At 37.2% G+C, this 27,227-nt stretch overlaps 1 pseudogene; it reads right to left on the reverse strand.

Moving 5' to 3' along the window:
- Positions 1–27,227, reverse strand: part of LOC149145148 (OBERON-like protein) — a 78,540-nt pseudogene that overhangs the window by 34,936 nt on the left and 16,377 nt on the right.

Raw genomic sequence — 27,227 nt, forward strand, 5'->3', positions numbered from 1 at the left:
GCATTTCCATTCAGCTTTTTAGTTTCTTTCTGCATGTATAATAGCCTCCTTTGAGTTATCTTTCATCCATCAATTAAAAGCTTCTTCTAAGAGCTCATAGAAGTTGGCATAAGCTCCTAGCAGACTTTTGCCAGCTGATCAAGTGACAGCAGCGGCAAGAGCTAGTAATTGTGCATATAGCACCGTCGCTTCCAAGTTTGTTACAAACTACCGGGTTGATAAAATTAAATAAGGGAGTTCCAGGAGTTGCAGCATTATTGCTACAATACTGGGGCCTGCCAATAATATATAAACCAATCAAAACACTTTAAATTAAAAAATAGGTATATGTAAATATTTTGGAGGGAAAAGAAGAAGAACTATTTCTCTAATTATATTTTTCTCTTATCTCCTTGTAGGTTTACTCAAATTTCAAGTGCAGACACTTGTTGGATGCAAAATTAAATTCCACATCCAATGAGTATCCATTATGCATACTTTTGAGAATACCCACATTGATAAAATTGAAGATACATTAAAAAATCGTGTTGAATACACTTTTTTAATGTATCTTCTATTTTTATCAATGTGGGTCTTCTCAAAAATATGCATAATCGGTACTCTTTGGATGTGTAATTTAATTCTACATCCAAAAAGTCTCTACACTTGAAATTTAAGTAAACCTACAAGGCAATAATAAAAAAATACAATTAAAAAAAATTATTTTCTTCTTTTCCCTCCAAAATTCTTATCTTATTTTATTATTTTTCCTTAGGAGGCCATTTTTAGGCTGAAATTCCATCTAATTTTTCTTAACCAATGTCGACTATAATGAATGATTCAATTGAAGTTGCAGCTACCTCCATTTTTACAACTTCGCCAGAAACCCCTTTGTATGGTCGTCCATTTTTGCAAGCTAGTTACCAATCCTTATCTGGAATCTTTTCTGGTATAATGACCATTCCATGGACTTATCCTTCTCCATCCTAATCTAGAATGTCATCTGGACTCTCTGTAATGAGAACCTCATAGCCTATTGCACCTATTGCACCCCAACCATCTTTGGAGCAGCAATATTATCTGCATTTTAGGATGATGGGACATTTGCAATAGCCTACCCCACCTTATATCGGGTACCCTTCTGTTGGCGGAAGCCACCTCCATATACTCTTTATCCCCTTCCATGGGGTTAAGTTTTTGATGGAATGTTCCAATTTGATAATCAAATGCAACAAGTTGGTGCTCCTACATTTTCAAGTCACTCACTTCTGGTACTCCCTTTCCTGGAATGGCTGCTAATCCTTATCATCTTACATTTCATGTTCAACCTGGTTTGACCTTAACCCAACTTCAAACTTCTGAACATGTTCCACCTACACCCAGTGTTCCTACTTGCCAACCTATGCCACAATCTGTCCAAGTTGTATCTCATGTAAGTAAACCTACCTAGGCTGCATCTCACAACTTGTTCGATCAGTATTCAAGATGTCTCAAATTCCATCTACCCAACCTATTCAAGGTTCCCTAAAACCTCCATCACTTGGTCAATCCATATTTCAAATGAAATTACAACAACCTATACATGGTATGCCGCACGCACACACTAGTCAACCTAGTGTAGGGATGTTGTAGAATCCCTCCGGGCAACCATAATAAGGTATTCCGCAAGCATCTGTTTGTAAAAACGCCTTTCAACAAATTCCTTATCAAGGTCAACAGTCTCAAACACAACCATTTGAATCTTATAAAAAAAATTATGGCATTGGGAAACCTATTTATACTTATCCTGGTTATCAAAATCCTCCTTACCCAGGAATGGAAATTCCCGTGGCCAATCCTATTTCATCATACCAAGGGTATCCTCCACTACAGGTGAACCTTTACCCTCAAGGTCAATCTTTCGAGGTTTCCTTTAGGAAGTTTCCATTCATCACAGCTCTTGAGATTCCAAATTTAACCTAGCTTACAAATGATCCCATTTGTCACTTTCCTTGGTGGTTGACCATTTATACAAAATTGTCTAGTGACATTCCGAAATTCAATGGAAATACTAGAGAAGACACATCTATTCATGTTATGTCATATCATTTATGGTGTTACTCAAACTCTTTAAATGGAAATTATATCCATTTATGGCTTTTCGAGCTAACTCTTACTCGTAGGAAGGCTAAGTTGTATATCGAATTTCCATGAGCTTCATTCTTAGAAACTATGTTTTTGACTCATTTTTAGTTGCCTATTTGTTATGAAACTAGAACCAAACTTTTGACCTCTTTTAAACATTCTGACTTCACCCATATATGAGATCATATTCATGAGTTGTGACGTTGATGCTGATTAGTGAAAACCTTCGTTCTCGATCAGTTATTAGATGAATGGTATATAAAATCCTTGCTACCATCCATAATTGAGGATGCTTCTAAGGGAGGCTTCATTACTGAAGAGAAAATTATTTCCCGTATCCAATATCTTGATTTGATCTATGCTCAATATGACATGCTCTATGATAAAATATCCAACACTTCGAGACATCAGCAAATTTTCCCCCCTGCTTCAAATAAAGAATCACAGGTCATCAATGGCGTGATTGATTTAGCTATTCAACAGTAAGTAATTAAACTATATAGTTCATCTCTTGTTGTGACTATTCAAAGCCCATCTTCGACTACTCTTGTAACTACTTCTGAGATTAATGTTGTTGAATCCACGAAAGGCAAGTCTCAACAACCTAGAAGTAAGAATAACGGTAAAGGAAAGAAGAAGGAAGATAATCCATCAAAGAAAAAGAAAAAGAAATAGTCTTCTGAAGAAAAACATAAACCTCGTAAGCCATCCCTCATTTGTAATGAGGATGAGTTTACTAGGGGCTACCTACATCATGCAGATTTAGTCAGTTCGTAAAATTGTCATCGAACACACCCATTGTATTGATAGATCCCTTTCAAAATTAGGAGATGTATATGGTTCCATGTGATCAAGCTTCCCCTTTCCAAGTTATGATTCTCCCTTCCACCAAAAAAAGGAGTGATGTTTTGGTGGCCACAAGAAACAAAGATTATGGTAATCCACCCCCTCAGACTGGCAAGGCTAATGATCAATTTTATAGTTTTGTTCAACCTATTTCGGATCTTTCTTCTATCGCTGCAATTTCTAAATTGACCATTAAACCTCCTAAGGGAGTTATCCATAAATCAACGTTTAATCCTAATGCAAGAGCTACCCAAACTTCTAACATAGTTGAGGACTTGGCACAAGCTCCCTCTACTATGTCAACTCTTGAGTTATTACAAAACTTTTGTACTCAAAAGAAGGCTTTTATTGCAACAATTGGAGGGATTGATCCTTCAAATTCCAACCTTGTTGTATTTAATTTGTAGGAACCATACTCAAAAATTTCCACCTCAGTTGGAATTTATGATCCAAGTTCTCATTCGAGGTAAAACTATCCACCGAACAATTATGGATGAAGGTGCCTCGACTTATATCATGTCAGTTTCATGTTGGAAAGTTGTTTTTTTTCTACAATTGAATTAGTCACCCATCACTCTTAAAGATTTATATGGCATAGGATTCAAACCTTCTGAGATTTTGAATTCATTTCAAGTAGAACTAGCTAGAAAAATGGTCTCGATAGAAGTTGAAGTTATAGATGGACCTTTGGAATACAACCTTATACTAGGACGAACATGGGTTTATGCCAAGGTTGTTGTAGTCTCAACCTATTTCAAGATGATTTCTTTCCCTCACCATGGAGGCATCATTGCCATAAACCAACTTGCATTTTTTTCTAGTAATTCACAAACCACTGGAAATGTTTCACTTGAGGGTGAATCCCCTAGGCCCTATTAGCATGTTGAAGTAGGATTTCTTAAGGATTCTTCCCTCACGGGGACCTTTTCACTTCCTCCTCTCGACATTCTCCATCTAGTTTCCTATGTTAATATGATTTCTTCTTGTACTATTTTGTCTAATCCATGGGTAGTACTTGATGCTTCTAATTTTGATGCATTTGGTGACTACATGTCGCTCTGTCCCTTCGACCTCGAATATGAAGCAATTTATTCGGCTTATTTGGAAGATTCTCATTTCAATTCCTTAGTAAATTAAGTTTTATCATTCCCAAGGTTTAGTTTTATCCTCTGACCCTTTCATTAATACATTCCCCACCAATGAAATCATGATGGAGATAATGATGTTAGATGAAACACTTTTGGACGATAATCATTGTTGGGTCCCTATAATACTAGTGATTACCCCATTACTATTGTAGTTATACCCCTTATTAATATTGTTGTGCCCCTATTGCCCCCATATTGTTATTACTGTGCCCCATAGAATCCCTCTATTGTTATTTTGTGGCTTTATATTATTATTGTTAGGTCGGCTGGATTATATTGTGACTCCTTAGAGTCCTATATATAGAAAGGAGGTTTTGTCATTTGAATCATCCAAGAATTGTTCATTTATGTAATGTAAAGGAGGTTGCCCCCTTGAAGAGGCTGAATTCTAAGGCGTTGATCTATCTTTTCTTGAGTTGGTTTCATAACATTAGGTATCAGAGCTTTGGATTCTAGGGTTTCGCTGCTCCAAACAAGTCATCGTGGAATTTTCGCTATAACTTTTTTCTGTGATGTTTCAGAAGCAGTAAAAAAAAACCCATTTGAGAAGAAATCGCACTGAACCTTGGGTCCAAATTTCAGAATTTTTTGCGTGATATTTGCGGAGATATGATCTGAGGAAGTTGGTCTCTTTGCAGACTCCTGAATTACATTCAAAACAGGTGACCTGGGGAAAATCGTCATAACATTCTCTCTGGGGATCGGATTGAAATTTCGTAAGAAGGTACAAAAAGAGGACGGACTGTAATTTATTTTGTGCATGTTTCAGATCCAAAGGTAAAAGAAGTGACACGTGGCATGTCGTACAAGTTCGCTCTACTGAGCTAGTCTATAAGCGAGTCACTGTGGGAGACTTCACATAACTCTTCGTTAGAGAATCCAATTTGGGTCATACTTGTGGCATTCGAAAGAGGACATAGAGGGCTACTACAACTCACAAATTCAGAACTAGATGATTGGAAAGTACATAGATACATCAGAGGCAATATCGAGCTCCTACAAAGTGAAAAAAGGTGTGTAGATTTTCTTAAATTTTTTCTTAAGCTTGGTTTGAAAATTTATTTTGAAGGAATTCAAAGGGCATAGTAGAGCATTATTATCAGTAATTGATGCCCCGAGGAAAGAAAATTCAAACACCTAGTAAGGAACCTGAAAGCTCTAGCATGACTCATGAAGAAGAGGAAGAAATGCAACATGATATATCAAAATTACAAGACCAAGTGCAACAACTGTCCCTTGCACAAAAAGGAACAGAATCTAAGATGGATGGTTTAAAGAAAGATGTAGAAGCTAATATGGATGGTTTAAAGAAAGGTGTAGAAGCTAAGATGGATTGTTTAAAGAAAGGCATAGAAGCTAAGATGATTGACGTGGAAGCTAATATGGATGATTTGAAGATAGATTTGAAGACAGACATGGACGAATTGAAGATAAATATGAATAAGTTGCTACAAGAAATGGTCCCTAAGGGTGAAAGGGTACTAAAGGAAACTCATGATGAGAACAAAAGAAATGTTAATCATGATTCCATAGACGCTAATGTTGGATCAAAGACTCACCATATTCCAAAAATCGATATGAGGAAGTTTGACGGCAAGGATCCTGCCACATGGATATTATAGATGGAGCAATTCTTCGATCTCAATAATGTGGAAAACACACAGAAGGTACGTATGGCAACTTTATATTTGGAACCAAATCAGTTTGTATGGTATCAATGGCTTTGCTCTCGTAAACCATTTATCACTTGGGCAATTTTTACAGAAGAATTGATAGCACATTATGAGGATACAAAAAGCAACATTTTTTTTAGCCAATTGATAAGTCTCAAACAAAAGGGTTCAATAATGGAGCACATTGAGGAGTTCCAAAAATTGAACATAAGGGTAAAAGATATTCCAGAGGAGCATAGGATTGATGTGTTCATAGGGTCTTTAAAGGATAATATCCAACATGATGTTCGCCTTTGGGAACCTGATTCATTACAGAAGGCATTCAGGTTAGCAAGAAAAATGGAAAGCAAAATTATGGCAACCAGGAAGCATACCACTCACAACTATAAAGACGGAAGTGTTGTTGCCCCTAGTCTTCCACAACCTATAAGGTTGACACCACAAGAATTGGAAGAAAAAAGAGCAAAAGGGCTTTGTTACAGTTGTGATAGCAAATACACTAAAGGTCATAAATGTGCTGAGAAGAAATTATTCTACATAGATTGTGAAGAGGAAGAAGAAAAGGAGCAAGAAAGGTCAAAAGAAGAGGACATATTCCAAGAACAAAGCCTAGATGAAGAACAAATTAATCCGACCATATCTTGTAATGCATTGGCGGGAATTACCACTCCTCAAACCATCAAGATTGAAGGACAAATCAAGAAGAAAAAGGTAACAGTGTTGATTGATTTAGGAAGCACCCACAATTTTATTCATTGTAAGATAGCAAAAGAATTGAATTGCTTCCTATATCCAACACCAGAGTGTCAAGTGATGATTGCAAATAGAGGAACAATAAATTTCTCTGGAAAGTGCCATAGTATCAAGCTATCCATGGGAGAATATGTATTGACTAGCCCAATGCTTTCCATTCCAATGGAAGGTGCTGATGTTGTACTAGGAGTCCAATGGCTACAATCCCTGGGTACAATAGCTTTTAATTTTCAAGAACTTTTCATAAAATTTTCTATGGAAGGAAAGGAAGTTGAATTAAGGGGTATTGCAGGGAAACCAAGAAAGATAATCAGCTCTAATAGTATGAAAAAGCTTCTAAAAAAGGAGCAAAGAGGTGTAATTGCACAATTACGCTCGCTAGATGTTTCCACATCAGAATCATCTATTTCTCCAGATCTCCAAAAAGTCCTAGACAATAATTCCAAGGTATTTGAGACTCCCAAAGGTCTCCCACCTATGCGTGATCATGATCATGCTATTCATCTAATTCCAGGAAGTGTTCCTCCAAACATCAGGCCGTACAGATATCCCTATGTCCAAAAGAGTGAGATTGAACGTATGGTTGCAGAAATGTTAGAGGCTGGTATAATTCAACCGAGTCAAAGTTATTTCTCTACTCTAGTAGTATTGGTGCACAAGAAGGATGGATCATGGCACATGTGTTTGGATTATAGGGAGCTCAACAAGCTCACTATTAAAGATAAGTTCCCCATTCCTATCATTGATGAATTACTGGATGAATTGCATGGATCAATTTACTTCACCAAGTTGGATCTTCATTCAGGATATCATCAAATCAGAATGAAGACTAAAGACATTCTAAAAACAACATTTAGAACTCATGAGGGTCATTATGAATTTTTGGTCATGCCTTTTGGCCTTACCAATGCACCTTCAACATTTCAAGGTTTGATGAATTAAATTTTCAAACCATTCCTTAGAAAAATTGTGTTAGTATTTTTTGATGATATACTAATCTACAGCAAGTCTTGGAAGGATCATGTTGAACATGTTGATAAGGTGCTAAAACTATTGAAGGAGAAACAATTATATGCAAAAAGATCCAAATGTTTCTTTGGAGTCTAGGAGGTGGAATATTTGGGTCATATTGTATCTCATGAAGGAGTTAAGGTAGACCCTAGCAAAATTAAAGCCATTAAGGAATGGAAAATCCCCACATCCATAAAGCATCTGCGAGGATTTCTCGGGTTGACAGGGTATTATCCCAAGTTTGTTAAGAATTATGGGAGAATAGCAGCACCTCTAATAACATTATTGAAGAAAGATGCATTTTCATGGACTTCGGAAGCAACAAAGGCCTTTGAACATCTTAAAGAGGCAACATGCCAAGCACCGGTCTTAGCTACACCGGACTTAGAAAAAACCTTTATTATGGAATGTGATGCTTCAGGAAATGGAATTGGTGTTGTTCCAATGCAAGATGAAAGAACCATTGCTTTTGAATGTCGTCCAATCAAGGGAAAGTTTTTAAGAAAAGCTATTTATGATAAGGAAATGTTGGCAATACTCCATGCACTTAAGAAATGGTGACCCTACCTAATGGGTAGACACTTCAACGTAAAAATGGATCATGATAGCCTTAAATACTTTAACAACAAAGATTATCCTCTGAAGAGCAACAAAAGTGGGTCACAAAGATGTTGGGTTATGATTTTGAAATCATCTACAAAAAAGGGAAGCAAAATGTGGTGGCAGATGCACTCTTAAGAAAGGATGAGGATGTGGAAGCATTTTTGTGCGCCATTTCTATTATCCAACAAGATTGGATAAACGAAGCAAGGGAGGAATGGAAGAATGACGAAGAAGTGTGGGCACTTATTCGAAAGTAACAACAAGATTCCAGTACGTCTGGTACATTTAGCTGGCAAAATGATTCGTTATGGTACAAAGATCACTTATACCTTTGTAAGAATTCCCAGCTAAAACAAAAGATTCTTATGGAATTGCACACTTCTCCCTTAGGAGGGCACTCAGGATTTTTAAAAACTTACCAGAGGGTTAAGAAGAAATTTTTTTGGGATGGCCTTAAATCAGATATTCAAAAGTTTGTGGTTGAATGTTTGGTTTTCCAACAAAATAAAGTTGAAACACTTAAGACACCGGGTCTATTACAACCTTTATCCATTCCAAGCCAATGTTGGGAGGAGGTTTCAATGGATTTTATCACAAGTTTACCCAAGTCTGAGGGAAAGAGTGTCATCATGGTGGTAGTTGATAGACTTACCAAGTATGCACACTTTTTTGCATTATCACATCCATTTAAAGCCAGTACAGTTTCTACTGCATTTATGGAAACAATTCAAAAGCTACATGGAAACCCAAAGAATATTGTAAGTGACAGAGATCCCATTTTCACCGAAAATTTTTGGACAGAATTATTTTCTTCTCTGGGTACTCAGTTAGCTCATAGCTCATCTTATCATCCTCAATCTGATGGGCAAACTGAGATAGTAAACAAATGTTTGGAAGGATATCTTCGTTGCTTTGTATCTGATAAACAGACACAATGGGTCAAATGGTTGCCTCTGGCTGAATGGTGGTATAACACTTCCTTCCATATAGCAACAAAAATGACCCCATTTATGGCACTTTATGGGTATCAACCACCATCCATCACATCATATTTAAGAGAAAATTCTAAGGTTCAGGCAGTGGAACATCACATCGAACATCAACAACAAGTCCTCCAACTCTTAAAGGATAACCTCGTGTTGGCACATAATAGAATGAAACAACAGGCAGATCAACATCGCAGTGAAAGAAGTTTTGATGTAGGTGATTGGGTATTCTTACGGCTACAACCATATAAGCAAATGTCCCTCAAGCAAGCTAAGAAGGATAATAAATTATCACCAAAGTATTATGGTCCGTACAAGGTGTTGCAAAAGATTGGTACTATGGCATACAAATTGGAGCTTCCTGCAGCTGCTCGATTGCACCCAGTTTTCCATGTTTCATGTTTAAAGAAGGTTATAGGCGACAAGCTCCCAGTTCAAACAATATTGTCAGAACTTGATGAGGAAGGAAAGATTATATTGGAACCAGAAGCAGTTACAGAAACAAGAACTCGACAGCTATGAAATCGTTCAATTTCAGAGTATCTTATCAAGTTGAAGAACTTATCCGTTGAAGATTCCACATGGGAGGATGAGAATTTTATGCAGAAGAATCCAGAACTACTCAAGTGTTGAGGACAACACTTTTTTGAAGGAGAGGGGCATGTTGGGTCCCTATAATACTAGTGATTACCCCATTACTATTGTAGTTATACCCCTTATTAATATTGTTGTGCCCCTATTTCCCCCATATTGTTATTACTGTTCCCCATAGAATCCCTCTATTGTTATTTTTGTGGCTTTATATTATTATTGTTAGGTCGGCTGGATTATATTGTGACTCCTTAGACTCCTATATATAGAAAGGAGGTTTTGTCATTTGAATCATCCAAGAATTGTTCATTTATGTAATGTAAAGGAGGTTGCCCCCTCAAAGAGGCTGAATTCTAAGGCGTTTATCTATCTTTTCTATCTTTTCTTGAGCTTGTTTCATAACAATCATCATCGTTCCTCATTACTTAAAACTCTTAAGAATAATATTGATGAAATTTATGCACCTAATGTTACTGAAACATTTAAGTATTTTGTATCTATTCACGATGTAAATTTTGAGAAGAAGTTATTGAATATTGAAGAGACCATTCCTCTCAATATCTTGATTAAACCCCATGTTGTTAAAAATGTTCAAATTGATGCATATTGTTCTCTTGATGAGATCAAGATATGTAAAACCCATTTTCAATAATTCTGGGATATTTTCAGTTGGACATGTTATCACTCAGAAGTTTTCCCTAGAAGTTATCAAAAGAAGGAATCATCAGAGGTAACCACAAACCTATCTTTTAGGCTTAGATTCTAGCCAACCTAAGTCCAGAGACGGTTCTCTCTTTATAATTTAGCTTTGTTTTATGAGATTTTAGGCTAGTTCTTAGTGTTCATAGGGTTTTGTTTTGAATTGACGGTTGGCTGGTGGAATTCTTAGAGCAGATGGATAGAGCTAGGTCGTCAAGCCATTGGGTTATGGAGTCAATCAATGGATAGCATAACTAGACCAGATCATTAAAGGGAACCTTCACAGGGTAGGCTAGCAAAGAAAAATGGAAATATTTAGGCCTAATGGATGAAATGTTTCTAACCAGAGTGAAAGGGCAATGAAGAATCATTGGACCGGGATCAGAATGAAGAAAAGAGGATGATCATGAACAAAGGGAAACTAAGAATCCTTTGTTATAGACCAGGGAAGAAACTATTGAAGCTAAGGAGCAATTAAGAATTCCCTAAATAAGATAGTTTAGCAGAAAACATTTAGAATGTAAACAGTGAAGACAGAGTGCATTTAAGCAATTTTTGAAATATCATTCCTTGTTATACATTTATATATTAGAGAAACAAATAAAATTATGAAGAAACATAGAAAAAATAACAATAAACATGAGAGTATACCTATTTGTATTTCTCTTTACACAAGAATCTTGTACAATATCTAATATTTATTCCTTGATCCATCAAGCCAATCTAGTCATTGATACAATAGAAATTTGAGTCGAGATAGAGAGTCTATAGAAATTTCATTGAATCCACCTTACATACTTCGAAATGTGAAATATTTATACAAAAAATAATTACAAAATATCTCATAACAGTTTGAGATTTAATCTAGGAAATAAAATATCTTCATCCATGAAGATAGAGACAGATGTGAAATTGTTTCTTGTTGTCCCATTTATTGTGGTGTTGCTAGCTATTTATGTTGAGTTTAAGCCCTTTAAGCTGGCTGATGGTTGTGGTATTTCCATGCTAGAGTCTTCTTTACTTTGATCTTTCAATGATACTCTTTGACTCTGTTACTCTTTGACCCTGCTTATCTGTCTTTCACCTGTTTCACCTGACTATCTTCAGATTTACTGGGGTAACTTTCTGATGTAAAACTTTTTCAAATTAAATCTATCATTTTTTCCCACCATTCATCCTTAGGTAACTTTACTTTCATCATTCTTCTATAAATTTCATTTGCCTCTATGTATTTTGCAAAATTGGGCTTGGTGACAAACAAATGTTTCACCTCATGTTATAGGAAAAATAGATTTTCCAAAGTATCATATAATACTTTTCCAGTTGGCAGGGCTTTTATACTTGAAGAACTGGCTTGTTCCTTGGCCAACTTCCTGAGTATATCACTATATTCCAGTCGGGTCATGAGTTTATCATGGATGACCATAGGACTAGGAAGGTCTTTGTCCCTCAAAATTTGAAATTTAGCCATGAGCCTGTCAACAGCTACCTGCATGTTATGGCATTTTTATTCTAAGTTGAGCATGAGATTTCTTTTGGAAAGAACCATTTTAACCTCTAGGATGGCTTCAGTCCTATCCTCTATGCCAAGCTCATGGAGCTCATGTCTGTTTTTGTTGTTTAGAAAGCGAATGAGTTGATTGGCATCCTCAATAATATCAGCCAACTCTTCCCTTACTTTTTGGATAGCTTCAGTAGCTATCTTCACTAGTTCTGTTTGCTCAAATATAAATTGAATTGATGGCCAAATATCATTTATAGAGTTAATGATATTGGCTCAGAGCATTTCTTTAATCTATCATAGTGGCTTCTGCAGTGTCAAATATTTCTCTAGGACATTAATTTTATGACCCATCCTTAGGGCTTTCTGTGTTTCTTATCTTTGTTGAATTTGGGAAAGATTATAGTCAATTTCTAAGCTTGCCACTTTCTCCTTTAGCCTTTTGAGCTCTGTAGCTTGTATGGACATCTCCTCCATGGATTTTACTAGCTTTGTTGTTTTCTCTACTGGTGTGCCTACTGCTGTAGATTTAGTTGTGATTGGCAGTGTTGTGGAAGGTGGAGCTGTAGGTGCCAATGATGATGCCAATGTAGAAGGAACTCTAGTAGAAACAGTAGGAATGGTAGTCCTAGAAGTGGTGGCCAGGTCACTTTGTTTGGAGTGAATCAATGTGTCTAACTCTTTCTCTATCTCTTTTAGTTGGTCATTTAGCTTTAGCACCAATTCCATGAGCTCTTCATGTCCTTTTTGTGCCTCCAAGACTTCTATTGTTTGTGGGTGATGCAACTGTGGAATCTTGAGCTGCTTCTTCAGAGAAGCTATATCATCATTCTTCTTCTTTATTAATTTTTCTATGGCCTTTACATGTTTGGGATTGTGTCCCAACTCAATGACTAAGTCCTCTAAGGATTTGATTCTGGTATCTTTGGCCTATGAAGAGGCCTTCTCCAATTGGAACTGTGTTGATATATTATTTAAAGGGTTCTGCAACTGGTGGTATGTTATGGCTTTCCCTGTCATTGTAGAATAAATCATCTCACCAGTTTGCTTATGTAGCTGAATCTGGTAAATGCGATGAATATCCCTTGCCAGTACTTCAAAATCCACTCTTTTGAAATCTATTGCTTCCCTTGGCTGTTGAGTGGTCAACTTAATGAAGGTCATTTGCATCTTCCCCTCTTTTACATCATAGGTTGACATGAGCCTTGTTTGATTGGTAGGGGTCAATTTCACGTACTGTGCATATGTCTGGGATTTCAGCCTCTCATTTCTGGCCTTTATCTCTTTGTATCTCTCTTTTATGTCTTCATCTTTGTCTGTTGGCATTCTAAAAGAGGATACATCAACACTTTGTTGCCTTTCCCACATCTGAGTGTGTGATGTGGAAGTTTCTAGGATGCATCCAGAGGGAGTGGCATCCCTGCTCCCTTCTCTTTTTGTGCTTGTAACATCAGTTGTCTCTTCTGTATATTCCTGTTCAGAGACAAGATTAACACTTTATCTCTTAGCCTAGCTTGTCTCCGCATAAGCTTGTGATGTTGCTCTTCCTGAGGTAGTAGCTTCTTCCCTGTTTCTCTTAAGGCTTTTCTCCTCATTTAGAGTAGTTTGTAAGACTAGGGGGTTACTCATGGTGGCCTCTGGTCTATCTGTTTTCTCTGATTGCTCTGGTATTTCTGATTTCTCTGGTCCTTCTGATAGGTCTATTTCTTTTGATTCTTCTTATACTTTTGATTCTTCTTGTACCTATGATTCTCCTAGCACCTGCAGGAAAGAACCCTCATCAAGCTGTTTCTCTAGATCAATTAGTTTGTTTTCCATAGCAACTTCAGTACTATCCATGTCCACTAAAGTGTTTTCCACCCATTCCAATTGGTTGGCATACTTTTCTATTTCAGGGATTTGGTGATGAATGAAGGGAGACATCTTGTTTTTCTATCTTCTATTGTAGATGAAGTCAAAAGGATCATACCTCCATATGAAGCTCAGTTTCAGTTTTAACCTTTGAAGGATTTCATCTACCTCCTTTCCAGCTTCTCAGCTATTACAAATAAAGGGACCTAATTGCTCTTTGATTCTGAGTTGGGCCTTCTTTTTGGCTTTGACAAAATGTACCTCATCTGGATTGATTATCTTCCTGTAGTACTTTTTGAGCCTCGAACCTGCACCTTTCTATACACCCTCTCAGCCTTCTTTTTCCACTCATTTCATCCACCAAGTTGATTAAATCATTGTATTTTAGTTTAAAAAAGAGCTTTTGACATGGTTTTCTAACTACGCCGATGACTGTTGTTTGGTTTAGAATTTTGTTCAGACAGCTGCGGAAGCTTCTCAGTTTCCGCAGCCGACACAGGTTTCCGCAGCCGACCCAGGTTTCTGCAGCCAACACAAGATTCCACAGTCGTTTTGTCAAACACCATGCTATAGGTGTCCTCTGAAGAAATGAGCCACATGGGCAAGTTACAAGAGTCAAGGACATGGAACGTGTCCCTCCAGATCATCCAGCACGCCCATAAAAGCCCGTGGTCAAACAAGGGGCAAAGGATAGTCAACGGAAGTGTTCAACAGTGGCACGGCTCTGCGTAGCTCTGTTTTTGAGCACGTGAAGCTACGTGGCACAGTCCTTAGCCACGAAGACATCCTGGTAGCGTGAATCCAACAGCCATACCTCTCAGAGTTAATAAACATGATGACAGTTACCTAGATCCGAGCTGAAGAGGATTTACGTGTCTCTGGCAGCGTGGTTAATATAGTAGATTTAGTTAATTTGTTTAGCATTCTTTCCTTATAAATAACGCGTCCATGAACGCTGTAAAATGTTAATCTCTTGTAATGTAATTCGAAGTTGTTGTATTTCCCCACCGCACTTTTATGTTGTTGTTTAATATATGAGAAGACTGGTTTAAACTTAAGCTTGTAGTTGTTCGTTGAATCGGCTGAAGTGGAAGAGGGCCCCTGCTCACTAAAGTCTTGTACAGTTGTCCTTTAACTCTTGCATTACTTTTTTTCCTGTTCATGTATATTAGCTGTACAGTTGTCATTTAAATGTTGCGTTTTATTTCATCATGTATATTAGCTGTACATAACAAAGCTTTTTGATTTCTGTTGATTTACATTTTCATTGCTGCTCTTTTATGGTTACAACTGATCAGTGTTTTCTGCAGGTTTTCTTAGGCAGTCCGGGGTAATTTTTCACCTTTTCTTTTTATAACTATTGGCATACGAGATCATCTTGTCTTTGTCGCTGACTCTTGTTTTCTGAAGTTTGATTTCCAGTACTGTCATTTCCTTAAGTTGTACATTTATTTTCTGCTCTTAGATATCATGCTATTCATTTGTTAATGGTTTCTTTCTATAATAAAATAACTTTATTAGGAACCAGAATATCACTCATTATAGCTTGATTTAGTTTTCTTTAGATCTCACATTGCTTGACTTGTTCATGATTTTTTCTCACAGGGTAAATTAAGCTAAAAGGCAAAAGGTCAAGAGAGTTAAAGTAGTGTGATTAGTTTCTTTTATGCAGTTTAACTTCTTTTAGATTTCACATTGCTTAACATTTCATGATATCTTTTCCCAAGGAATATTGAGTTGAAGAGTTGAAATAGTGTGCATTAGTTGTTCTTACTTTTAATTGAATTTAGTGTAGATTTCACTTTCATTTTCATTCAGCAACAAAGATACTGGGCCGATGTCATTAGTTCATTGTTTGATGTCTTTATTTCTTTTTAAGAATTGATTTCATTGCAGTTATTTTAAAGCTTTCTTTCTTTTAAGTTTTGGAAAACCACTTAGAGATCACCATAATCATCCATATTTCACTTGCTTTATCACCTTTTCATCATCTCACATTAGGGAAAGATAAATCCAAAAACAAACTTAATAAACTAAAAACGACAAAAGACTAAGGAAATGGTTATCTAGTGCATATAGTACACTTCACTTCGTCAGTTTACGAACCCCGGGTTGACATTTTAAAGTAGCAATTTAGACCTCACTAAATTGACCAAACAATTTGGCGCCGTTGCCGGGGAAGTGAAATTAGGTAGCCAAATTCTTATAAAAAAAAAAGATATAATAACAAGAAAATTTCAAGGAAGGAAAATTAATAACCTCTCAAAGTATGCTCTCCTCTTACACCTAGAGTGATTTGGAGGATTAGAAAAGAGAAAGTTATTGGTTTAATAGTTTCTTAAGTATGCTCTCTTCTTGCACCTAGAGTGACCTGGAAGATCAGAAAAGGAATTATTACCCCAAATTGAAGAAAAAATAAAAATGACATGCATAGAGCAAGAGATTCTAGGGGAAGGTTTTTAGCTAGGGCTAAGAGTTTGATTTTTACAAGTCCATCCACTTCAAGGGATAGAAAAGAGACATCTTCATCATCTCCAACCCACACTCCTAGTCCTACGGTCCCTGGAATTCAAGAAGCAGTAGTTGACTCACCCACACCATCTATCGAGTCTGAATTAGGAAGAGACCCTTTCCTTCCTTCCACAAGAGGACAAATTGTAATTGAAGAAGTAGAATCACCTAAGGAAGAAGAGGGAGGAATTCCTCCTCATTCACCATTAATAGAGGAACCAGAAGACTCTGAAGTGTCTAGGGAAACTATCATGACAGAGGAAAGAGTAAACGGATTTGGTAGAGGTAGAGGAGGTGGAGGAGGAAATAATGGAGAAGGTAGAGGTAACATTTGGGGAAATACAGATGGAGATAACTCATTTGGGTTTCCTATAGTTGATGAAGACTCTCAAGCAACCATGAAAAACATCTCACCATCTGTCCTCCCAAACTTTCATGGGATAAGAAATGACGACCCTGAAACATTTCTATTTGAGTTTGAGGTCGTGTGTCGAACTTATGATTATTTGGAAGACTCTCAAAAACTCAAAATGTTTCCTTCAACATTGAAAGGAGCAGCTTTGAAAAGGTTCATGGGGTTACTCCCTCAATCGATTAGGTCTTGGAATGACATGAAACAAACATTTTTGGATAGGTACCTAGACTATTGTATGCCCACCAATCACAAGGATGAGGTATTCAAAATGGTGCAAGGAGAAGATGAAGATTTGCTTGAAAGATTCCAATACAACCTGAAAAGAGAAAAAATGAGTAATGTAAATGAGGATACCTTAAAAGCGCTTCTATTAAAAGCCATCAGAGATGAATGGATAGATATTTTGAACATGATGGGGAAGGGAGATATATCTCAACTTTCACTCCATGATATAGCTGAGCTATGTATCCATCTCTGAAGGGGAAAATCTAAAACTAAAAAGGGACCTAGAGATCCTTCTCTCATTAGAGCAAATAAATCTGCAATTGGTTCAGTAAGTAGGGCTGAGATTGGCAATATGCTGGATGAATTCAAAATTGATATCTTAGGGAGTCTTAGTGAACAACTAGACACCCTTAAGATACATAATAAGCAGAAAGCAGAGGCCGAGGCTTTGGCCATATTTTGCCCAAAATGCCGAAAAAAACATGCTCTAAGGGAATGTCCCTTGGATGCAAAAGTTGTAGACACATGTGTAATTTGTTCAGAAAATCATGAGGCCAAGAATTGTCCTTCAATCCCTGGCCTTAAAGCTGTCTTTCAAGAAGATCCAAATAAAATTGAGTCTCTCTGTTTTGTGGCAAGGAGACCTTGGCAAGGGCAACAAAATCAAGGGTTTAACAACTCTATGAACTTTCAAAACCCACCAAATTGGAATCCTTGGCAATCTTGGTCCCAATCTCAAAATCCTTTTCAAACATGGGCACAAGGTATGCAAAATCCTTATGGAAGATTTTCTCAATTTTATCAATATCCTCCATCTTTTCCAAATCAACAAGCTTTACAATTTCCAAATCAAAATCCACAATTATCATTACCATTTCAACAACAACAACCTTCTCAACATAATCCAAATTCTCAACTCTTGCTTCCATTCCAACAGTCAAATCAACTTCCTTCCCACCCATTGCCAAACCCCAATAATAAAAACCCTCAAAATGCTTATATGGTAGAAGGACAACAATTTCCTACCTATATGATTGTTCCTCTCAATGATGTACAACCCAAATCTGGTAGAATTTTAGATAAGCCTTCTATAGATGCCCAAAAACAAGACATTTTTGAGGAAGAGTCTCTTGAAGCCAATAAAGGTTCTGAAGCATCTCTTCAAAACCCAAACACTCAAAAAGAAAAATAAAAAGAGTTAACCCCCACAACTCCCATAGTTGAGCAACCTGCATCTTTATCCACACCTCCTTTTCCTAAAAGATTACAAATTGACAAAGGAGTGGAAAAACAAATTTGGTTGCCTGACTATAATTTTCTAGATGAATTGAAGAATGTCTGTATCAAGATTCCCTTGTTACAAGCCATTAAAGAGATTCCTATTCTAGCAAAAACAATAAAGGAGTTGAGCCTTAAAAGACCAGGAATGAAACCAAGAGACACAAGAAGAATCCACCTAGTAGGAAAAATTGCAGATATCATGATGGGTAAAATTACCATGCAGAAGTATATAGATCCCGGTAGTCCAATTGTCAAAACACATATCAATGGAATTGAAATTCCAAATACTCTGATTGATTTAGGGGCTGCTATCAACATTCTGAGTAGACAGACTATGGAACAACTAAAACTTCCTAATCTTCTCTTTACACCTACTTTACTGCAACTTGCAGATCGATCAATTATCAAACCAGATGGTGTAGTAGAAGACATTCCAGTCTCCTTAGACTCTTGGGAATATCCAGTCGATTTCATGATTTTAACTCCCAAGAGTAATCTAGGAGGACATCCTCTTATTTTAGGAAGACCTTGGCTAGCGACATTTGATGCTTTTATCAGTTGTAGGTCTGGGGATATGTATATTTCAGATGGTAATTCAACAAAGAAGTTCAATCTGTATCCTCCAGCAAAGGCAATAACAAAAATAGAAGAAGATGAGTGGGTCGATGATGAAGATATTATACAACCTATCCTTACCATTTATGAGGTTAGAGAAGATAGTCAAATTCTAAACACAAGAAAACTTTGGAACATTTTCAGAATATGACTACACAAAATTTCAGTTGGATGCCAACATTGAGTATCTATCCTCTAGACAGATGTCTCTTTTCTCTATGGAAGAGTTTGGTAGTTCCACCATTGAGATCCTCCTAGGGAAAACATTGAATATCAACAGAAACTTGGAAAGATCACAACAAGAAAAGTTAACCAAACTCTTGCAAAAGCATTCTACTGCATTTGCATGGAAGTATACCGATATGAAAGGTATCGACCCTAAGACTTGCATTCATCACATCTACATCGAAGAAAACAGTATACCAATTAGACAACCTCAGAGAAGGATGAATCCAAACCTTAGGGAGATAGTGAAAGAAGAGCTCGAAAAACTACTCAAGGTAAACTTCATTTATCCAATTTCAGATAGCCGATGGGTTTCTCCCTTGGTTATAGTACCTAAAAAGAATGGTAAATGGAGGGTTTGCATTGATTACAGGGAATTGAACAAAGCAACTTTGAAGGATCACTTTCCTCTACCCTTTATTGATCAGGTATTAGATACTTTAGCAGGTAAAAAGTATTTTTCATTTTTGGATGGTTTTAGTGGCTATAATCGAATTCAGGTAGCACCTGAAGATCAGGACAAGACCACATTTACTTGTCCATGGGGAACTTTTGCCTACCGAGTACTTCCTTTTGGATTATGTAATGCACTTGCCACATTTCAAAGGGCAGTACTAGGAATTTTTTCCGATCTAATCCATGATTGTGTAGAGGTCTATATGGAAGATTTTACAGTTTATGGTAATTCATTTGAAGAGGCATTAGAAAATTTGGAAAAAGTCCTTATAAGATGTAAAGGAACAAATCTTTCATTAAGTCATGAAAAATGTTTTATGATGTTTACTGAAGGGATTGTTTTAGGACATCATATTTCGGGAGATGGAATTAAAGTTGATAAATCAAAAGTTGAAGTCATCTCCAAGTTACCTATTCCAAATTGTCAAAGAGATGTTAGAAGTTTTCTTGGATTTACTAGATATTATAGAAGATTTATTGAAAACTTAACCAAGATAGCATCTCCGCTCTTCAAATTACTTACAAAAGACTGTGAATTCAATTGGGATCTTGACTGTCAATCTGCATTTGAAACTTTGAAAACAAGAATACCTGAAGCACCCATTTTGAGAGGACCAAATTGGAAACTTCCTTTCCATATTTCTACAGATGCTTCAGATACAGCTCTAGGAGCTGTATTGGGACAAAAGGATTTAGTTCCTTATGCCATTTACTACACCAGTAAAAATCTGACTCCCACTGAGTTAAATTATACTGTGACTGAGAAAGAGTTCTTAGCTGTTGTTCATGCAATCAATAAATTTAGACACTATATAATTGGCTATGAAACTTTTGTCCATACTGATCATTCTGCAATTAGATATCTAATGAACAAACCTGTTACTAATGGCAGAGTTACCAGATGGCTCTTACTTTTACAAGAATTCAATATTACCGTGTTGGATAGACCAGGGAAACAAAATACGGTAGCTGATTTCTTGTCTAGAATCCAAAATACTAATGAAGATTCTCCTGTAGAGGATAAGTTTCCATATGAATATTTGTTTGCAGTAACTACTAAAACTCCTTGGTATGCAGATATTTCTAATTATTTGGTTATAGGGAAACTACCTCCACATTTATTTCCTAATGAAAGGAGAAGAATTATTCAGGAGAGTTCGAGTTATTCATGGATTTCTAATGAATTGTTCAAAACAGGGCTAGACTGTGTGATCAGAAGATGTGTTCGGGAAGATGAAATGCCTGACATCCTCAAGGCATGTCATGATGAGCCATGCGGTGGGCACTTCGCTGACAAGAGGACAGCTTATAAAATCCTTTCTTTAGGATATTATTGGCCTTCTCTCTTCAAAGATGCAAAACAATATGTCAGGAGGTGTGACAGCTGCCAAAGAGTTGGGAGACCAACTCTTTCAAATGAAATGCCATTACAGCCACAGGTACTCATCGAGCCCTTTGAAAAATGGGCTTTAGATTTCATTGGACCTATTAATACACCATCTAAACAAAAGAAGTATATATTGGTTTGCACTGATTATGTTACTAAATGGATAGAAGCCAAGGCATTGCCTTCTGCCACTGAAAATTCAGTTGTTCAATTTCTTTTTGAGGATATTTTTACTCGTTTTGGTGTCCCAAGAGAAATTGTAACAGATCAGGGAAGTCAATTCACATCTAATTTGATGGAGAAGCTGATGGAAGAATACAAAATCAAGCATAGAAAATCTACTCCGTACCATCCGCAAGCAAATGGCCAAGTGGAGTCTACAAACAAAGTCCTTGAGAACATCATCACCAAAACTGTTCATCTACATAGAAGAGATTGGGCAGAAAGGCTTCCTGAAGCCTTATGGGCCTATAGAACTACATTGAGGAATACAACAGGACATTCTCCCTATGAACTTGTTTATGGGAAAGAAGTCCTGCTCCCCATTGAGTTTCAAGTCAAGACTTTCAAGATGGCAGTTCAGTTGGGGATGAATCTATCAGAAGCCCAAAAGCACAGAATGGAGCAGCTGAATGAGCTAGATGAAATAAGATAAGATGAAATTTTAAGGACTGATCTAGTTCAGCACCAAAGAACTAAGTAGCATGACAGATATATCAAAGAGAAAAAGTTTCAAAAGGGAGATTGGGCGTTACTGTTTGATTCCAAGTTTAAAGAATTCAAAGGAAAATTTTAGACTCATTGGCTTGGACCATATGAGATTGACGAAGTCTTTAGCAATGGAGTAGTTTGAGTCAAGACCATTGATGAGTTTCAAACTCCTCTCATTGTGAATGGCCACCGATTGAAAATTTATCATAAGCCACTCTTAAAAGAGGAATTTGTCAAAATGTTTCAAGAAAATTCTACAATGAGGTTGGTGGAGAGGAATCCTTCTCCTCCATCAGCCTAGTCTTTGTTTCTTTCAGTTGAAAAAAAAAAAAACAAAAAAAAAAGGAAAAAAAAAAAAAGAAAAAAAAATCTTTTGTATAAGCCTGAAAACCAATCATAGATTGGCAGTCGTATACAAAAAATGTAGAGTGAAAATCAGGGGCACCTGACACTCTATATTTTCCAAAAAAAAAAAAAAGTCTCTCTTTCTTTCCATCTTCACTCCACCTCATTTGCCATTTCAGTTATAAAAGTCCCTCTCAGGACTATTTTATTTAGTTAGTTCTTCTCTAACTATCTTTGTGCAGTTAAAGGGGTGTTGTCTTAGTTTCTGCAGCTGGAAACCGTTTCCGCAGCCAGAACCAGTTTTCGCAGCCAGAAACGATTTCCGCATCCAGCATCACTCTGTCTTTATAGCCGACATCACTCTGTTTTCAAAAAAAAATCACAGTCAAAGGTTAGTGTCATCATCACCAAGTGCAGCAAAGACATGGGGCATCTTCAAGATCAAAGAACAACAATGGGTCAGAAGCCTTAATCAAGAAATGATAAACTTCCAAAGGTATGATCAAAAATCTCTACCAAATAACAATTCAATGTCATTATTATGCATAGTTATTAAACCATGGCAAGTTCCACTAAATGCAATGATTTGATACGGCAAGCCCCATACCACTCCTCTTCCACGATGTCATTCCACATCGGTCCCATGATCATTCTAAATTTAAACTCGAGATGGACTGCTCTCCCATTTATTGGCCGTACTTTTGAGACATGACCGACTGTACTACGGCTCTCCTTCACCATAATTTCCGCAGCCGTCTGCCGAGACGTGTGCGCAAGTCATCCGATCCAAAAGGACTCAGCCGTTATTCTGCCCATTTATCACTTCACTCCCGCATGCATTCGATGTTGAACTCGTTACTGTTGCTTACCCTTTACTCCCTCGGTACTCATACCATTCCCTGTTCTCCATTTCCGTTGCATCCACTACAGCTTGCTCCAAACCCTGGCTACAGTCACCACATACATCCTGAACTTCGATTACGGCCACTCCAGTTACCCTAAGAATCCCGTAATCAGCCCATTTTCTTTTCCTGAACCTTGATACGCAGTAGAACTTTCAGTCGGAATTTAAGGCCGAGAATGGGAAAACTACTAAGAGCTGAACCAGAAGGACCAAAATACCTGGAGGTTTATCCTCAAACGAAGGAGTCGTTGAAGAAAGTAAGGTGGCTGAGATTCATTCAAAAGTTTAGGGGCTATAACAAAGAAGTGACTAAAGCCTTTGCACGGTCCTTTAATGGACACGCAGTGGAGATAGGAGACTTAAAATTTACAGTGACCGAGGCCACAATAACAGCTGCAACAAGTCTTCCGCAAGAAGGTGAAAGGTGGTTCAAAAACAGAAGTGTGGACGATCAAGGATGGAGAACCATGCTCCAAAACCCAGGTATGGATACCTCTGTATTTACAAAAGGAATCCCTGTGCATGCAATAAAAGAAGAATGGTCCCCTCTGTTATTACTTATCTAGAAATTTATCACATGCGAGGGTCGTTTTGGTTCCATGTACATGTATCATGCCAGGCTAATGATGAATTTTATGGAAGGTTATACCCTTAATTTTCCTTATTTTCTATTATCAAGCTTGAAGAAAATGAGCTCTACTGTTCAAAAACACATAGGCAATATTGAACCCCATCTTTACCATCACGGGTTCATAAAAATCCTTATTGAAGATCAGATGAAAAACACTAAGGATACTTGGGAAAAGTTTTTGATAAGAAACCACTTCCAAGAACTGACTGAAGCCTCTGGAAGAAGTTCCCCAAAAATTCCAAAGAGAAGTAGGAGGAAAGAAAAGAATATTACAGCCCAAGACTCTCCTACAATAGACATTCAGGAAACTATTAAGAAAGAAGAAGAAGAGGGAGCTAAAAACAAGAAACAAAAGAAGGAAAAAGGCAAAATAACCATTCAAGAAACCTATCCATCCCCTGAACCATCCATAGAGGAAGATTCTCAAACTTTGGTAGAAAGATTAGTACATCTTCACGCTGCTGCCATAACAAAGAAACAAAAAGGAAAACAGAGTGCACAGGAAAAGAGCACTAGTCCACACATGAGGAGGAGCAGTAGGCTAAAAGGAAAGAAGAGTGTAACCCAAGAAAAACAATCACACTTTATTGATTTAGGTGAAGAAACACCTGAAAAAGCTCCGACTCAGCCAGACATTGAATCAAGTCCTCCACGTGATGAAAGCCCTTTTCGGCCAGAAAGAGAGGATAGTCTTCCTCCTCCACCAGATTTTGATTTTGAGCCTAGCCCAAGAAAGACACCTGAAGTAGATCCTAATCAGCAAAAGGTATATAACTACCTAGAGTCCTTGGAACAATCAGCTACAGGACCAAGCACCACCTTGCCACTTGATGCACAAGTACAGTCTTTAAAACAGGAAGTGTTTGAATTGGAAGTCCTAAATAGGCACATCAAACAGGAAAATGAAGCACTCAAAGAGTAGAGTAAGGTAGACAAGATTGTCCATGATAACACTATGCTCCATTTAGGACTATGGCAAAAGAAGAACAGGAAGCTGAAGAAAAAGTGTAAAAAGTTGAGCAGGCATTGATTAATCTTAAGTTCAAATGTCTAGTCAGGAAACCAAGGACCATTTTAGCATCAAAGAGAAAGAGAAGAGGGCTATATGTTCTTGCAGAAGCCTCAGAGCATATGGATTAAGGGAAAATAACTAAGTTTTGGTTGCATGAGGACATGCAACACCTTCACAGTGGGGGTATGTTGAGCCTCGAACCTGCACCTTCCTATACACCCTCTCAGCCTTCTTTTTCCACTCATTTCATCCACCAAGTTGATTAAATCATTGTATTTTAGTTTAAAAAAGAGCTTTTGACATGGTTTTCTAAATACGATGATGACTCTTGTTTGGTTTAGAATTTTTTTCAGACAGCTGCGGAACCTTCGCAGTTTCCGCAGCCGACCCAGGTTTCTGCAGCCAGCACAGGATTCCGCAGCCGTTTTGTCAAACACCATGCTACAGGTGTCCTCTGAAGAAACGAGCCACATGGGAAAGTTACAAGATTCAAGGACATGGAACGTGTCCCTCCAGATCATCCAGCATGCCCATAAAATCCCGCGATCAAACAAGGGGCAAAGGATAGTCAACGGAAGTGTTCAACGGTGGCACGGCTCTGCGTAGCTTTGTTTTTTAGCACGTGAAGCTACGTGGCACAGTCCTTAGCCACGAAGACATCCTGGTAGCGTGAATCCAACAACCATACCTCTCAGATTTAATAAACATGATGACAGTTACCTAGATCCGGGCTGAAGAGGATTTACGTGTCTCTGGCAACGTGGTTAATAGCGTAGATTTAGTTAATTTGTTTAGCTTTCTTTCCTTATAAATAACGCATCCATGAACGCTGTAAAAAGTTAATCTCTTGTAATGTAATTCGAAGTTGTTGTATTTCCCCACTGCACTTTTACGTTGCTGTTTAATATATGAGAAGACTGGTTTAAACTTAAGCTTGTAGCTGTCCGTTGAAACGGCTGAAGTGGCAGAGGGCCCCTGCTCACTAAAGTCTTGTACAGTTGTCCTTTAACTCTTGCATTACTTTTTTTCCTGTTCATGTATATTAGTTGTACAGTTGTCATTTAAATGCTGCATTTTATTTCATCATGTATATTAGTTGTACATAACAAAGCTTTTTTATTTCTGTTGATTTACATTTTCATTGCTGCTCTTTTATGGTTACAACTAATCAGTGTTTTCTGCAGGTTTTCTTAGGCAGCCCGGGGAAATTTTTCACCTTTTCTTTTTATAACTATTGGCATACGAGATCATCTTGTCTTTGTCGCTGACTCTTGTTTTCTGAAGTTTGATTTCCAGTACTGTCATTTCCTTAAGTTGTACATTTATTTTCTGCTCTTAGATATCATGCTATTCATCTGTTAACGGTTTCTTTCTATAATCAAATAACTTTATTAGGAACCAGAATATCACTCATTATAGCTTGATTTAGTTTGCTTTAGATCTCACATTGCTTGACTTGTTCATGATTTTTTCTCATAGGGTAAATTAAGCTAAAAGGCAAAAGGTCAAGAGAGTTAAAGTAGTGTGATTAGTTTCTTTTATGCAGTTTAACTTCTTTTAGATTTCACATTGCTTAACATTTCATGATATCTTTAGACAAGGAAGATTGAGTTGAAGAGTTGAAATAGTGTGGATTAGTTGTTCTTACTTTTAATTGAATTTAGTGTAGATTTCACTTTCATTTTCATTCAGCAACAAAGATACTGGGCTGATGTCATTAGTTCATTGTTTGATGTCTTTATTTCTTTTTAAGAATCGATTTCATTGCAGTTATTTTAAAGCTTTCTTTCTTTTAAGTTTTGGAAAACCACTTAGAGATCACCATAATCATCCATATTTCACTTGCTTTATCACCTTTTCATCATCTCACATTAGGGAAAGATAAATCCAAAAACAAACTTAAAAAACTAAAAATGACAAAAGACTAAGGAAATGGTTATCTAGTACATATAGTACACTTCACTTCGTCAGTTTACGAACCCCGGGTTGATATTTTAAAGTAGCAATTTAGACCTCACTAAATTGACCAAACCGTACTCCAAAGCAAATAACCTCATTGGGAGGTATTTGAGTAGTTTATAAGGGGCCAACTCACAGCCATAAATTCTAATCTCAGTGTTGTTTTGGTACAAGTAGCAATCCCCCACTTTGGATTGTTTTGAGAGTTGCAGGATCCTCCTTATATCTTAACTGATTCTTGGAGGAGGGCTGCCTAGCAGCATTTTCACAATGGGATGCACAAATAGGTCTATGAAGTCTCTATATGAATATGGAGAATCACATTTACGGATCAATGGAGTCCAGAAAATTACTGATCTAGGGTGATATTTTGTGTCAATTTTTTGGAAAGTAAAGGGGAACTTATCTACTTGGTAGTATAGAAAAAGGTGATACAAGACATAGGAATACTTAAAGACTCTCTCGTTACTCATCCTTAGAAACTGGTCATGCATCCTATCAGCTATAAACTTGGCATAATCATAAATGACAGCAGGAGGTTTTCCTGGAGTGAAGATGGACATGAAAGCGAGGATGATTTCATCTATATACTCACTGGTGGTGTAACCTAAAACACCAGATATCATTGCTACAATGTCCTGACCAAATGGCAAAAATATGATAGCCACATAAGGAGGAGGATCTTTTGGGATATTCTTTTCCTCTCTGATGAAGGTTTGGAACATCTCAGCAATTTTTGCAGTGGTAAGCTTGGGGAATCGGTCTAATAGATCTCTAATGGAGAG

Source organism: Pinus tabuliformis, chromosome X (assembly GCF_031772625.1).
Source record: "Pinus tabuliformis cultivar Carrire ecotype Pingquan chromosome X, CPIR1, whole genome shotgun sequence".
NCBI lineage: Eukaryota > Viridiplantae > Streptophyta > Pinopsida > Pinales > Pinaceae > Pinus > Pinus tabuliformis.